Here is a 16060-nt window from a genome sequence, read left to right as displayed (position 1 = left end):
TCAATTTCGCAGTCTCTTAACTCAGAATGGTTGAAAATAAGGTGTAAAAGAGTCCATCAAATGGACTTTTCACACATGTTTCGAAATAGAAAAGTTCGTTGCAATGAAGAATTTACGAACGTGGACGAGCAATCAAAGAATTTCTCTTTAGACGAGAAAGGACTGCACGACAGGACGATGATGATGTTTAAAATCTTCGTCAGTCCGTTTATCTTGAGAAGGAGGGATGAAATTAACATTACAGACATTCATGTCGACGGCGTAACAAGAATTATTTCACCTGGTATATTCCCGGAGGTGGTGGAAGAGAGTATTCAGAGGAGAAAGAGGAAGAGGCGATGCTGGAGGAGGAGAAAGAGAAAGAGGAGGAGGACGTTGATGGTAGTACATTCGATACAGTCAAAGTTCACCACATTTTCCGTAGGAAGCTGCAGGTAAATTATATACGCTCGCCGCTCTCTGGAATCTGAATTCTCCGGGAACGCGATGGAATACTCCGAATGACGAGTACTCGACGCTTCCGGCTGCATGTTCCACCAAATTGATGACTACGTGCCCTATCTCTGTATATCTTTTCTCTCTTCTCTCTCTCTCTTTCACTCTCTCTTTAACATTACATTCATTCTTTTTAAACCAGTAGCAATGTAATCTCGTGTAACGTGAGAAATAAAAGTATAGCTAGTGGATACGAATACGGTACGTAAAGCTTGAAAACTTTAAAAATCAATGATGTAGCTTTGATGCAATACATTTCACTTTTACATTAACATTTTTAGATTAAGGTCACACGTAGATTTACAAAATTTCTCTGTCGTAGAAAATAGATAAGAGAGAGAGAGAGAGAGAGAGAGAGAGAGAGAGAGAGAAGAAGGAAATAGAGAGAAATAGCGCGAGAAGAATTAATTAGGAAATCCTTTATCCTCGTTACCCAGCATCTGACAATGAGAGCGTTTCTCGAATTAATCTTCTCCCGTTTTGCAACGTGATCGAACACCACTCAAAGAAGAAAGATCTCTCTGCTCAGGTTGGAAACTCCATGCCAAAATCGCCCAGTTTGTCACGATGCTTTGAGAATTAATTGTGAAGCATTTTTTTCTTTGTTTTTTCTTTAACGCTAATTTAATCATAGAAATAACGTTCATTTTTTCACAGAATTTCACGTAACAATTCACGTAATTTATTTGTATCTTTTAATTTATCTGCATTACGCTTATCAATAATATAAAATTTTCAATAAATATTAGCGAGTATATAAATGATAAATTACATATTAAAAATAATTAAGAAGCTAATTCTTCGTCATAATTATATAACTTTGTGTGGTATATAAATTAAGTGAATAATTAATAAGTTAGTAAATAAGTTTAATTAGACGTTTTAATAAAGGGAAAAGAGAATGGAATTTCGGTAATCTGGTTGGAATTCTTCTCTCCAAAGAAATATTATCCACGTATGCGGATAAGTTCAAAAAAAAAAAAAAAAAAAAGAGAAAAGAAGAAAGAAAAAAGAAGAAAGAAAAAAGAAAGAAAAAGAAACTCTAGCAGCCTGCAGGATAAGTTCTTATTTCTCGCACGAAGACGTAACTGCTAGTGGTGGTGGTACTAAGGAAGACAAGTTTCGTGAAAATACATCTGCCGCAGAGAATGGCTGACATATTCATCGTGCATTCTAACGAAGAAACGAGATCGTTAACCTCTTTTCTCAGCTTAACTCTTTCCCTACCGTGAAAAAAATTTCTTGTCGTTTTTCGAGTCGGGCCTTAATTCAAGTATAACTTTTCCCACGTTTCGAAAATATAAAATAGACGAATTTCATTCGAAAGAGGAAAGTCGAACGAATGAATAGGAAGAAAATTTGTAAACTTTCAAGTACTCTACTCGAACGTACATGTTTTTAAGAGGGGGAAAAAAAAACAAGAAAGAAAAAAAGTAAATTCGATCAAAAGTTTACTATACTAATTCGAGAAGAATCAAAGATAATTTGATTTACGAACGAGAAGAACGAAAGAATTATTTCTTTAATATTTCAGTTTTTTTTCATATCCCTTTCTAAAGAATTATTATTATTAATAATACACACACATACACACACAGACACATACACATACATATATATATACGTTTTGCAACGTTCAGCATAGATGCATAATAGGATTTGTGGTCTCTTTGGCCAGATTCTGGCCACAGAGTGGTCTTCTCACAACAAGACCAATTCGGTCTTAGTCGTTGTAGCGTGAATACAACATACTCTTCTCTAAATGAAACATTTTCACAGTATAATTACTTATTATTAAAGGATGAATTTATGGTTCACGAAACGTCATATACCTATCTATACCTTTTCTATATCATTAACTTCAACCTTTTGTTATCAATTTCTATACGAAGAACCTGCAGAAGGGAGACTTTCACAGAAGCCAAATGGAAATAATAAAATTTTTAATACAAATTTATTGTTCCTTTAAAACAGTTAACTATTCTATCTTTTACTCTTAGTTCTTTACAATTCCTTTACAATTTAAATTCCTCTCACGTCGAGTTTTAAAATAGCCAGTATTCCGTTACGTTCTCAGGTACTACAAGCATTCGTCTTTTTCGTCTTCCAAAGAATTTTCCGGCCGCGTTCGTCTTTATTTTCTACTCTCGATGTGCACTACTACGACAACGTTCGGTATTCGGCAGAAACGATTTTTCGATGGTCGATGTTGAAACAGAAGTTCGATCGAGGTCTACGTGCATCGTAACAAGAAAGAATTCGTGAGTTACTGAATCAACAATCTGGATTCTCTCTCTCTCTCCCTCCCTCCTTGTTTTTTCCTTCAAGTCCTCGGTCTCTGTCTGTTCACTTGAGATACAAGAGATACAAAACCAACACGATCAAATCGATCGAGTTTCGCAGGCCGACGCTATTTCTCAACGAAAATTGTTTCCGTTGGATTGCTTCGGTGCTTACCGATTGTGTCAACAAGAAGATCTCATCCCATCGATGTTCTCCAATCGATTCCTACAAGATGCATAAATGTATTAGCATTGAATAAAACGTTTCGCAATGAAAGGATATAAAAGGAAAGAATTTGTCTGTTCGCACTCGGCAATCGATCTCTATGTCTGGCAGAAGACATTAATTCGATTCGCGGGAAACACGAAGATCCTGCAGCGTTCGCAAATTCGTCGAAATCAATGGAACGCAATCAAGTGTACGCGAATAGCGGCTGCGGAGGCAGCGACTTTCAGATATCGACTACCAATTGGAAAAATATATCTATTATCACGAAATGTATAAAGTGTAGCTCCTTTGTTCCGGAAAATTTATTCGAACGAAAAGCGTCAACTGTTCAATAGGCGATCCCTATTATTATTTTACTCGGCGATAAATAATTGTAAGAAATAAATATTAAAGTATATCATTTTTACTTTCGATGATCAAAAAGAAAGAAAAGAAAAGAAAAGAAAAATAAGAAAACAAGAGAAAAAAAAGAAACATATCCTACAATCTACCTCTCATACTATAGCAAGAGAAAAGTTTACTATGATTTTAATGACGATTTTGAAGATGGTAATAGAGTGAAAAAATCGTTATTTTCGAACGGAACATTCGCGTCAAAGAGCAAAACTAACTACATATATTCAATCTCTGTTTCTCTCTCTCTCTCTCTCTCTCTCTCTCTCTCTCTCTCTATCTATCTATCTCTCTCATTCTTTCTCTTTTTGTTTCTTCTCCAAAAAAATTTCATGAAAAGGTGTACCTTTATAAAAGAGTTAAAAATCGAGGACCGGGATGAAGAGAGAATCGGCAACGGAACTATGTCGAGTTCATGGTTCACCAGTCAATTTTAATAGCGGTATCCCTTTGAAGGAGGTCAACGATGTTCGTCGTCACCGATTAAAAGCGTCGTAGTTGTACTGGACAAATTTAAAAGGGTCGAATGGTGAACACCACCAGCATTGAGCCTCTCTATGAACATATGTAACCCCAGGCATACAGAGATACATAGGTATGTGAGCTACGTAATACGCGCCACGAATTTATTACACGCATTGTGATTTGGAGGCATGGTCATTTGTCGAAAGATTAAATTGCAGCAGCACCGAAAAATGACTCGTTCCATGTGCTACGGCTTTGTGCCGCTGTCATATTCGTTTCCGACGCTTCTCTTTCTCTCTCTTTTTCTTTCTCTTTCTCTTTCTCTTTGTTTCTCTTTCTCTCTTTCTCTCTGTCTCTCTCTCTCTCTCTCTCTCTCTCTCTCTCTCTCTCTCTCTTTCTCTCTCTAATTCTTTCTTTTTCTCGTATCGTATGCTAGATTTTAAAACGATACTTTTAGAACTATCCGGTTAAAGGTAAGAATATATAAATGGTAAATAGGTACGCTTTAAAGTATTACCACATTTCATCAAAAATATACTTAGATATATATTTTTATCTAAGGAGCTTTTCAACAAATTGAGTTTTCAATTTTGTTTGAACTTTTGTAAACTTAAATTTTATTCAGTATGAAAGTTATGTTGTATGTGGATAGAAAAATTACATTTTTTTTAAGATAAAATTACTTTTATGAATTTCAAAATAATACTTCTAATTTCATACCCAAATGTATGAAAAACTTTATGCTAAAGTAAGAAGTTAAGAGAAGTTTCATAAATCAACAATGTTCATTGTGTTCCAAATTAAATGGTGGTAAGTTTTTTTAATTGTTCTCACTGATTACCATTCTTGAGATAAATTTACATTTCCTGAATAGCTTAACGCTAACATCCTATAAATTTTATTATCTTCTAATTCAGAGAATTGTTTTTACAAAGTCATTTCAGTAACGAGTACTAGCATATCTAAAAAAAAAACATCAATTGCTTTTTCGTACCTACTGATTTCCTTTGAAATTTTAAAATTTTCCCATCAAAGAAAAACCTATTCCCTTGATAAAAATAATGAGATATATGCACATAGTCATATATGAAACACAGTTAGGTTGAAAATAACGTAATCCTGCGTGAGTATGCTCAACGAAATAAATAAAAATGTAACGATGTGATACAACATTTTGCTTTCATCCAATTTATCTCATTTTTTTTCTTTTTTTCTTTCTTTTTTTTTTTTTTATTCCATCTTACCACTGAAGTCCTTTCTTGAAGGATACTTCGTTGATACCACATACTACTCTAACGATGTGGCATTTTTCGTCCTTTTTAACCGACACTATGTGACCTGAGAAAGAAAAATGGAAATCTAGAAAAAAGAAGAGAAAGAAAGAGAAAGAAAACTGAACTGGATATTTTTCCTCTTCTTCGTGTCATTATTTCCACCCTATAACCTCATAAAATAAGTAATCTTTTTACAGAATGAACATTCCACACGACGTTATTAATATTGATCGACACTCATTATTAATTACGAATGTCTTTCGAAATCGATTCACCTGTTGACCTGGTCTAATAATAAGTTCTTAATTTTTATTGTTACACGTTGTTTGGGGGTGTCTTCAAAAAAAAAAAAAAAAAAAGAAAAAAAGGGTCTGCGAATATTCAATGTTATTCGATGCTGGAGCGTAGTAAAGCGATTCAAATAAATGAACTCTTTTAAGAGCAACGATAAACGAGAATAAGATCTCGTTTGCGAATAAAACGAGGAGTATGGAGTATAGGAGTATGGAAATGTTGGTGAAAATCGTTTAGAACGCTTGAAAAATCGAACCAGACCGTTTAATACGAAATATTGAAATATCGAACAGGTAAATATCGTTGTTGTATACGAGAGAATCGAGAGATTTAGAAAGGGGGTCGACACTGTGAAATAACAAATGGCAAATAATTCGTAACGTATATTCAAACTACCGAATACATTGTCCAACGAAAAGAATAGCAAGGAGAGAGAGAGAGAGAGAAAGAGAAATAATCACATTGTATATAACCTACGTTTCATAAACTATAATATCTGTTACGTATTATATAGTTATTAAAACTTTTACTCGCAAATTAATAATTCTTGTCCATTCTTTCATTTCTCTTCATTTCTTCTTGTCTATCTTCATTTTCGTTTTCATTAAAAAAAAGAAAAAAAAAAGAACTGTACAAGAAGAACCTCGAAAGAAAAGCTTGAAGGAGCTTGAAGGAGTTTGTAAAAATACGTCATAATACGAATTACGATGAATCGAATCGGATAAGTCTTCCCCGTTAACGAAAGCTTCGAAATAGCGGGAAATAAGCTCAAAAGCATTGGAAAAGGCTACATGAAGCTCTAACGACATAGAAACGAAGCGAAACTTTACAAATTTAATCGAAGCGTTGAAGACTTGAGGTCTCCCTCACTTTTATGCCGCCTCCATTATCGAGCTTTTTTAAATTGGAAATATCGGAAAAGTTTGCGAAAAGGGCGTTACATCGACGATAAGCAAATCAATGGTTTTATAAGAATGAACGATCGTTATCGAAATAAATTTTCCGTTTTAACACTATCTTCGTTCTATTTATCGTGCTAGGTCCTTTGATGATGAAAACGCAAACGCGAGTAGAAGCAAAAAGAAAAAGGCTTCGACCTAAATTAAATGATTTTCTCTGGTTTCGGAGCTAAGAAAAAAAAAAAGAAAAAAAAAGAAAATACAAAAAAAAAAGTATAAATGAATTTTATGCCACACACACACACACACACACACATATATATGTATATAATAATTACCGAAATAGTGATTCTCGTAAAAATATAGGATCATTAAATAAAATAATACGTGGAAAAAGTATGAAATGATAAAGGAGAAAATTACCGACGAATTTCCAAGCAAAATAGGGGATTGGAAGAATTAAAAAGTCAGACGGTCAGCGTTTTCAAATTCTACCCTTGAACCTGCTTTCTGCTGCACACTCATATTCTTGATTGTTCTCTCTTTCTCTCTCTTATTTTTACAACAAAATTTCATGCAAATAAAGTAATGAGTCCTGAGTAAAATATCAAAGGTTTTGCGTAACGAAAATCACTGGCCATTGTGATCATAGTAATTACTTGAAATTCAGTCTTTTAAGATATTCTCTCTGTTGTTTTTGAAAAAGAACACGATTACTTTATAATATCGATCGTCATAATCATAACTTTTTCGAAAATATGGCGATTTAGTGGAAAGATATACGTTATTTCACATATTCGATTCGATACTCAATCGATTGGATAAAATCACCTTACAAAAATATTTTCCCTATAATCTTTAGCATAGTATGTATGTAGTTATTTAATGTAGTTATGTATTTTATATCATTTCTAGAATTGCGATTTAAATTTGCATGCAGGAAATAGAAAGAGAAAGAGATAAAGGATCAAAAAGATTCAAAAGTAATCACAAAATGGAAGTATTTTCGAGCGAATTACAATGACAATATAAAACTACGAAAGTAGATGAGAGACGAACGATTAAAAAAAAAAAAAAGAAAAAAAAAAAAGATAAAAATAAAATAAAATTTCCGCTCTGTACTTCGCACTCTCGTAATAACAACAATAATTAAAACTGAGAGAGGAACGAAATTTAAAATAAAATCTATCCGTGAAAATTCACATTGGAAAACTGAAAGAATCCGTGACCGGTAGCGAAAGTTTTCGATAGAGTTCGCGTGAGTGCAACCACCAACTGAATAGGATTTTTACCCAGGAAAAATTGAATCGTTAACGTAAACCGTAGCTGGTTGAGGCTGATGGGTTGTGTTATACCGCTATTGATCCGACTGAAACTTTTCATCGTGTTTCGCCTATCATAAACATCATTTCGATATATTTTTTTCTTCCTTTTCTTCCTATCTTTCTCCTCATTCGCAAATATATTAGATTCGCAAAATAGTTCAACTACTACTTTTTTTCACGCTCGAATATACGAGAAAATATTTATTCCGTTACTAGGCTGGACATCGATTTCTAAGGACGGCCATTACTACTTGCTAAAATAACGAATCGTTTTGCAATAAGATAAATACGGAACAACGCCAACCGGAAAGTCGAATCCTATCGAGAAAGAAAAATAAATTCAAAGTTTGTTATCGATCAAAATATTTAACTGGAAGGAATAATAAAATAATTTGTTTCGAGTTAAAAATTGATAAAAATGAGAAGATGCAAATTTGTTCGAACTTATATTAATTGATCTTGATCGTGTTCGATAATAATTAATAATTTATTCTCTTTGGTGGACCATATGGAATAATGTTATTTCTTGAGTTACGCGTAAATGAATCCAATAAAAGTAGTTCATAGTGTAAATGTAGTTCGTTCCTGTGTTACAGCAATTTATGGTGCTACGCTTAACTGCAGTGAAGACTTAGCGAGTATACGAATCTGGTCGGGATATCGGGTTGGGATATCGAAAGTTTATAAAGTTCGGGTAGCTGCGATTTTGGGTTGAGAAATATTGCAGAATTTGGGAATGTCGATCCGATCCGAAAATCCCTGATCCTACCCGAGTACGAAATATCGGCTTTCCGCATACCCTTAATTAGCTGCCAATTAATATTGTGTTTACTGTCGTTCATTCATTTAAGTTAGAAGACATTCCGATCGAACGTCCCAATGTTGTCAACTGTTGTAACTAATTGTTTTCTTTAACGATACAATAAGCCACCTACGTAAATAACGTAGGAGAATGTAGTGAAAATGGAGATTAGCTAAAATCAGTACAAACTCGTTGGTTGCCATATTTGATGAGAGAATTTCGCTCTTACGGTCACGGACTGAGGAAATCCTGCGAGTGAATATGAAAGTCGTAGGCAACTTCATAAACCATTCGAATGTAGAACAAGTGTTTTCCATTCGTTTGCCGACCAAATGTTTTTAAATGAAAATCCCTTAATCGCAAGAATTTCTAATGCATGTTTGACAAAAAGATTTACTTTATAGCTCCTTTCTAACAACATTCTTCATGTATTTGCATGATTTTATACTTTGGATTTAGACAGTATTTATATACACACAAATATATATATATATATATATACATAAATTCTTTCATGGATGAAAAAACATACGTATGTGTATATAAGATCAGCAGATTTATCGTCGCTCTGAACCCTTTTACAGCTGAATCCCTTAGTTTAAACAAAATCTCTTATTGATCTCGTCCATCCTAATACGGTCTGTTTCTCCAGTTTACGTTATTACGTCCCATCGGATTCATCCGAGAAACATCCATTGTTTCACTGTCAAACGATCCTCCCTACACCGTCATTGGTGTTATCTCGTATCCGTAGGAAATGTTACGATACATGGTTCTTGTCGATGCTCCCTGAGAATTCGTCCTAACAACAGATTACGTCCGAACAACAACAACAACAGCAAATAGTTGAACACAATCATCGTATCGATCCAATATCCTTTTTTAAAGTCAGCTTCATAATTCAGTATACATATTTTTTTTTTCTCATTAATTCACGCTAAAGTTGTGTGTCATGTGTTTTTGCAAGAAACTCGAGGAAGAAGTTAGTTCACCGAGAAGTTGTTTCTCCTAAAAAGTAAAAGAACATGACGAAGTTACTAACAAATTTACTAAAATTCAGTGAGTAGAGAAACGCTCCATCCAGATTTGCTCGTATATATAGAGAAAGAGAGAGAGAGAGAGAGGACACCCTACTGTCGAGCAATTTTCGTCGTTCTACAGAATACACAAAGAAAGTTATTACTCTCTCGTTTGCTCAGTTGATCGAACTACTGGTGACAGCGTGATGCAGAAAATTAATAGTGGTCGAAGGAGAAATTCCAAAAGTCTTATTTTGTGAATTCTTTTTGAATAAACAAATATAACTGACTTAAATGTTAAGGACAAACTCACATCATCGAATTGCCTTGATGCTATATTATCGTGATTATGTGAACGTTATTATCGTAACACGTGATTTTTCACAATCAACGTGTATTCCTTTTTTCCAAATAATGAATAAAACTGAATTTTTTTTTTATATTCGAGAGGAATTTAATGAATTTTTTCTATATTTTTCTTTTTTCTTTTTATTTTTTTACCAACGAACGTATCGATAGAACAAAACGAAATTTCGATAAGTTTGACAGATTTTCGATTATTTATGAAATGTATTACTTAATAAAAAAAAAAAAAAAAATATGATAATATAAAATGATTGATAGATCAAATCGAATTCCATTCCGATATAATCGGTCCGCGTTAATATTGAAAAATTATTTCAGAAAAAGTAAATGACTCATTTGAAATGGATTATACTATCTAGATGCACGCCATTCTAGTTAAATTCATTTGAAACCACTGATATCGATTTGGAAGTGTCTCTCAACATCGAGATTGTGAATAATGGGAATCTATTCTCTGGTAGACATAGTACTTCCTCGTAGTACGGAATGAAGTATATGTAGGTAGGACCGAAGTTGTATAATCAGAGCAGTCGTTCGTATCGCTGTTTAAACTTTCTCCATAGTAATCTTTCTTCTCTACAGAGATAGTAAAATAATTAATTATCGCTAACGACGAATTTTGGACTCGTTTCCATAAACTTTCGCTCAGCTTGAATGCATATTTAATACAAAACAAAAACAAAGAAAAAGAGAGAAATGAAGTAGCAAAAATTAACTTTCTATTCTTATTCAATATTTTAAAATCATAAACTCGCGAAACAAACAAAAATTTCAGTCTTATATCGTGCGAGAATCGACAAAGCAAATTCATTCGTACTTTTTTCATATTAAAGTGAAAGAAAAAAGAAAAAAGAAAAAAGAAAAAGAGTGATAAAATAAGAACTTTCTCTCTCTCTCTCTCTCTCTCTTTTCCTGTTTCTCTTTTCTGATTCTCTCTTTTCCTTTTAAGTTTGCCCACTCACTTGCTCTCTCTCTCTCTCTCTCTCTCTCGCCTCTAACTTCCAGCATCGTTTTCCTTCTTTGTTTCTTACATGAAACTCAGATGCTTTCACGAAATCTCAAGAGTCCTCGTAAAGATAACAAAGGTCTCACCAACAAGGCGAGTCTTTTATACTTCGAATAATACCTAAGACATTCTTTAATCAAGAGTTTTTCGAATCGGAGTCACCAACACCACCACCAACATTTTATCACTGGCGATATAATTCGGAATAGTGCGAACAAAGGAACCTTTGACGATCGAAGAGATAAATCGCGTGCAAGTAGTTAGTATAAGTGTTAAATCGTTCAATCGCTCTGGATACTTCGATTTTGTACCAAAAGAAAAAAAAAAAAAAGAAAAGAAAAGAAAAAAAAAATTGGAGAAATTTTTTTTAACGAGTTATCTCTTCAAGATTTCAATGACAAGAGAAATGATTACCAGATATGATAAATCTCAAAGGATGATATATTAAATGGATCGTAAACGTATTTATCCTCTAACTTTAATCTCTTAATGGTAAGTTTTAAGAAGAAAATAGGAAACAGTTATAACCGCGAGAAATCGTTTATGCATCTATGCCTGTCTTAACCCTATTAACTTACGCCAGAGGAAATTAAAAAGCGAAAGGAAGATTGCTTAACGTTCGGAAGAAAATGGATATAATAAAAAACAGTGAGAATCCTCTTTTCTTGGACTTATAATTAGCACGGTTCGTTGAAAGAAAGAGAGAGAGAGAGAGAGAGAGAGAGAAAGAGAGACAGATTTCTTGGCGCTTCTAATTATTATTAATCTTCACAATAGTTCTCTTGAATTTCGTTTAGTTTTAATTTCCTCTCTCTCTCTCTCTCTCTCTCTCTCTCTCTCTCACTGTCTCTCTTCCTCAGCTACGTAACTATTACCGCACAATCGACCATCCATTTTCGCCCTAACAAGCGATTATAGAGGAGGTTTAACAATTTGCGGATACAAAGTGCGTACACATAGATACAAGAATTGAAGAGACGGATAGAGAAAGAGATAGAAATGAAAACAACTAGAGAGTGATACGCATGTACGCGTGGATACTCGAAATCGAAAATTGAAGCCGTGAGATTAACACATCGTACGTAGAGTCTCCTCCGATTAGCAAATTTGCCAAACTCATTTGCCAATTCGACCGATTTAATTTCCAGCTCGGGTTTCTCCAACCCAATTCAACCCATCCCATCTCACCTGCTGATTTGATCCAATAATAGGAGAAAAAATCCACAGATCTATTGAAATTATAATCGAACATGGCTCGATGATCTATGATCGAATATTTAAACATTAAAGATGATTTTAACAAATGCTCTAATATATAATAATCATTGTATTAATTCCGAATTGAATTAAAGTCTGTTTCTAATGTAAATCATACTGGCATAATGCGGGATTAGAAACATTGCCTTGGTTGCAAGTAATGGATGTCATAGGTGGAATTAATAATCACATTTTGTAACACATACGATGAAACGTGTAATCGTTACAATAAAACAGAAATTCCTGGTTAATTTGATCATGATTATTACATTTAAGGCATTGTTAATGGATCTCATTTATTCTAATAAAAAAATTTTTCTCGATTAATGAGTTCTTCGATGAGATTAAAAGATAGCGTGTAAGTTTAAAAGGAAAAATTGTAAGCTATGATCTACGAGCTTTCATACACGCAATCTATTACTGTGTCAATCATTCAGAACGTAATACGAGCAAAGACTACAGATTTAGAGAAATCACGTCGTTACGTGTTCACAGATTTTCTGTCTTGATTAATACATGGATACCTACTTAACTATTATTCGTTGAATCATTCAAAAGAATACCGAAAGAGCACTCGATTAATTATTCTTTTTTAGTCGAACATGTATAAAGAGAATTTTAAAGTCACTCATGGAAAAGAAGATTCCGTAACAGAGATATCTAATCGTACTATCGAATTCGTTTCTTTTTATCTGGATAGAAAATCCCTGAGATCTTCGACCGATCTTATCTCGTCGATTACAACGAGACTAATTTAATTAACTAAATATCTCTCGTATTTGCATCTATATCCATCTAAGATTTTAGATGAAAAAAATAAATTTGATAGAAAAAAAAACAAAATATTTTAATAATTATCTTAAATATATAAAATATAATAAAATGATAATATGATATGAATATCTATCTATTAATAAAATTTTTTTTGATACTTTTTAACATTTCTTTAATATTTCTTTAGTTAATTCACGCAATACTAACAAAACTTTCAGGCTAATCTTTTATAATTTTTACAAAATTCATAGAGAATATGATAATAATTTTTATAATAAACTACTCACTACTCATGACGAATCCATTTATATCGTTCTCACTGATACACTCTCACGTCCACTTTTATACTTTCTAACTTTCATGTTTCGCCATCCAGTCTCGTACTTACATATTAAATAATATATTATTATTATTATTATTATTATTATTATTATTATTATTATTATTATTATTATTATTATTATTATTATGTATGTTGTAAGCAAATTATAATTTGTCGTTGGTTCACTTTGAGTAGAGGAAGTAGTCTCGTCGTGAATTTCCATCCCTTTTTATTAAGAGCCAAGCATCTAAGCTCGCACAAAAGCGGATCTTAGATTGCTCGAAAAAAGTCTATTAAATAAGAAGCTATCGGTGATCGTACCTTAATTAAAAGTAAGAAGCAAATTGATGTGGTTTTGTATGATGAAATAGTATTCATGATGAAAACGATGACAGAAAACAATACCTACATTTTCTATCCTTTAAATAATTTATTACTTATTCGTCTAATAATATAATTTGCTTTCGATAGAACATCATTTGTCTTTTGTATTTTTGTTTCGTCTTTGAAAAATTTTAAACAAATTAGTCAATCCTAAAACTAGAAACGTTGAGAATGATAATCGTTAATTAATATGATGTGACGCTAATCCTGCTGAGTTTCGAGATAATTATCGTGAAAGGTACAAAGCTAGCTACAAACTAGTCTCGAAGGACGTCGATGTGACACCATGATTGACACTTATGACACGTGTTTGCGAAACATGAGGACGTGCATAATGTAAAGCACTTATACTACGAGGAAACACTGGTTTTAGAATCCATCGAGCATTTTATGAATTATTCGATCAAAGAATTGTGAAAATTGAAGTATATTTAAGAAGGATTACTTATGCGAGATGCAAAAAGAAAGAAAAGAAAGAAAAAGAAAATGAGACAAGAGGATCTTACACACTCGGATGACGCGGTTACCAAGCGATCATCCTCGAAACCCTATTCGTATAAGGAAGCTCACCAAAGGACAACAGTCTAAACATCGCGTCATGCGAAACAGCACGTCCAACCTGTCATGCGCGTGAAGAATTTAAACAGGATTCTCGAAAGAGCTTCCTAAAACAAAAATGTCAATAATATTTTTTTTTCCATACTCGAACAATGAGCTACGTTCTACTTTTTAACGATCTACGTATACCATTATAAATTTTCTTCATTGATAGAATATATATAATATAAAACAAAAATCGTAGAAATCTGAAGTTACATAACAAATATGTTGACGTCGTTATGAGATACTTTTTTGAAAGTTCCGAAGTTTCACGACACGAAGATTTATGGAAAATCTATATCAGCAATAATGCATAATACATGATGCATATTGATGAGATATAAGAAATATTTTACAACGTAAAACTCTCGTCGAATTTCAAGATTCCTTTCTTAAAAAGTTCATAAACAAGATCCCCTATGGAATCGTCATTTATTAGACCATTAGATCATCTTAGAAACTTTAGAAAATTCAGACATATTCGAGATAATTTTTCAAATGACAAGACAAGACTGTCATCTCGTTTGACATTCGATTGCTTCAAGTAAAATATACAAATACAAAATGAATGAAGGAATCGAGAACTGCATTCAGTTGAATCGTAACGATGTTATCCCAAAACTTAATCGAAACGTTGAGTTGGGGGAAGTGAAAAAGAGAGAAGAGAAGAAGGATGGAATCATCGAAAGAACATAACGCAACTTACCTCAATGGAGGCGATCAGAAACCACAGCTGGTAGTCTCGAAGGACAGGAAGGCGGTAGCTCGACGATCCTGCTGGCTGCCTCGAGGGAAGTTCGCCCGGGCGGCATGGCTCCCACCTCTTCACCCTGATGCTCCCGGCTGCTGTTGCCCGGCAGAAAGAAACGTTTTTTCTTTCACTCTATATTTCACGAGTTATTATCCTTTATCAACAAGTACCTATTCGATATTGTAATATCTCAATTAAATCTATCTATCTATCTATCTCAGTCTCTCTTGCAGCTTGTTCACCGTCCTTTCTTGAAGAATTCGTTGAAGAACACAATGAACAAACAAGAAAATTCCAGAATCACACCAGATTATGTTCGACAAAGAGGAAAAGAATCCGTCCTCCCTCTCTTTCCTTCCCTCTCTCTCTCTCTCCCCCTCCTTCTCTCTATTTCACCGAAGTTCACATCGCGTCGCGACGACCACCGACCACGTCCGGCATCGCACTGGGTCGATATACGTGTGTGTGTCCTTGCGAATGTCCTGTACTTATGCGTGCATATCGCGTAAACGTAGAAATAGAACGTGAGAAGATAAAAAGGAAATTAAGGAAGAAAGAAAGAAAGAAAGAAAGAAAGAAAGAGAAGGAAAGGGAATGTTAAAAAATGAAAAGTTAAAGGTTTAAGAAAGGATGGACAAAAACCGAGGGAAATTTGGGATAAAAAAAGGACAGGAAGAAGGGTGAAAGTAGAAATAAGATGACAAAGAGGAGAAGGAGGATAGGATGAAGAAAGAAAAGAAGAGGAGAAGAAGAGACAGGCAGAAGGAGGCTCGCGAAGGAGACTCGCGATAAGCTTTCCAAGAAGGATGCTTGGTTCAGGGAACGTGTGTGACTATCAATAGGATCAGAAGTGGAAAGAGAAGAGCACGAAAACCTGGCCACAGGACACGATGGCCCGGCCACTGCGCCGGCACTGAGGCTACGCCGCAGCCTCGGTCTCCTGGTGCTTCCTCCCTCTTTCTCCCTCTCTCACTCGCTCCTTCGCTCTCTCTCTCTCTCTCTATCTATCTACCTCTTTCCATCTCTTTCTACACAGAATCCCTACTACTGCGCACGCAGTCTTTCTCTCTTTCCTTCTCTCTCCCCCTTATCCTGTTAGTTCTCCGTTTTCATTTGATCTTTC

General features: G+C 34.1%; 1 protein-coding gene across 4 annotated transcripts in view; it reads right to left on the bottom strand.

Annotated features, from left to right (window-relative positions):
- Window positions 1-15805, bottom strand: part of LOC118446885 (inactive dipeptidyl peptidase 10) — an 83696-nt gene extending 67891 nt beyond the window's left edge. Inside the window, exons 1-2 of one of the 4 annotated variants that reach the window (XM_085655686.1) lie at window positions 15108-15796; window positions 14893-15032 (exon numbers count right to left, since the gene is read on the bottom strand). The gene's annotated coding sequence lies outside the window, so the exon portion shown is untranslated. Of the gene's footprint in view, window positions 1-14892 lie in introns of all 4 variants that reach the window. The other 3 variants (XM_085655691.1, XM_085655685.1, XM_035878045.2) reach the window with 3 other exon arrangements.
- Window positions 15806-16060: the final 255 nt, after the last annotated feature.

This window comes from Vespa mandarinia, chromosome 3 (genome assembly GCF_050613455.1).
Source record: "Vespa mandarinia isolate Hongniang chromosome 3, ASM5061345v1, whole genome shotgun sequence".
NCBI classification, from domain to species: domain Eukaryota; kingdom Metazoa; phylum Arthropoda; class Insecta; order Hymenoptera; family Vespidae; genus Vespa; species Vespa mandarinia.
Note: the sequence above shows the minus strand (reverse complement) of the source record. Positions and strands in the feature narration are given on the sequence as shown.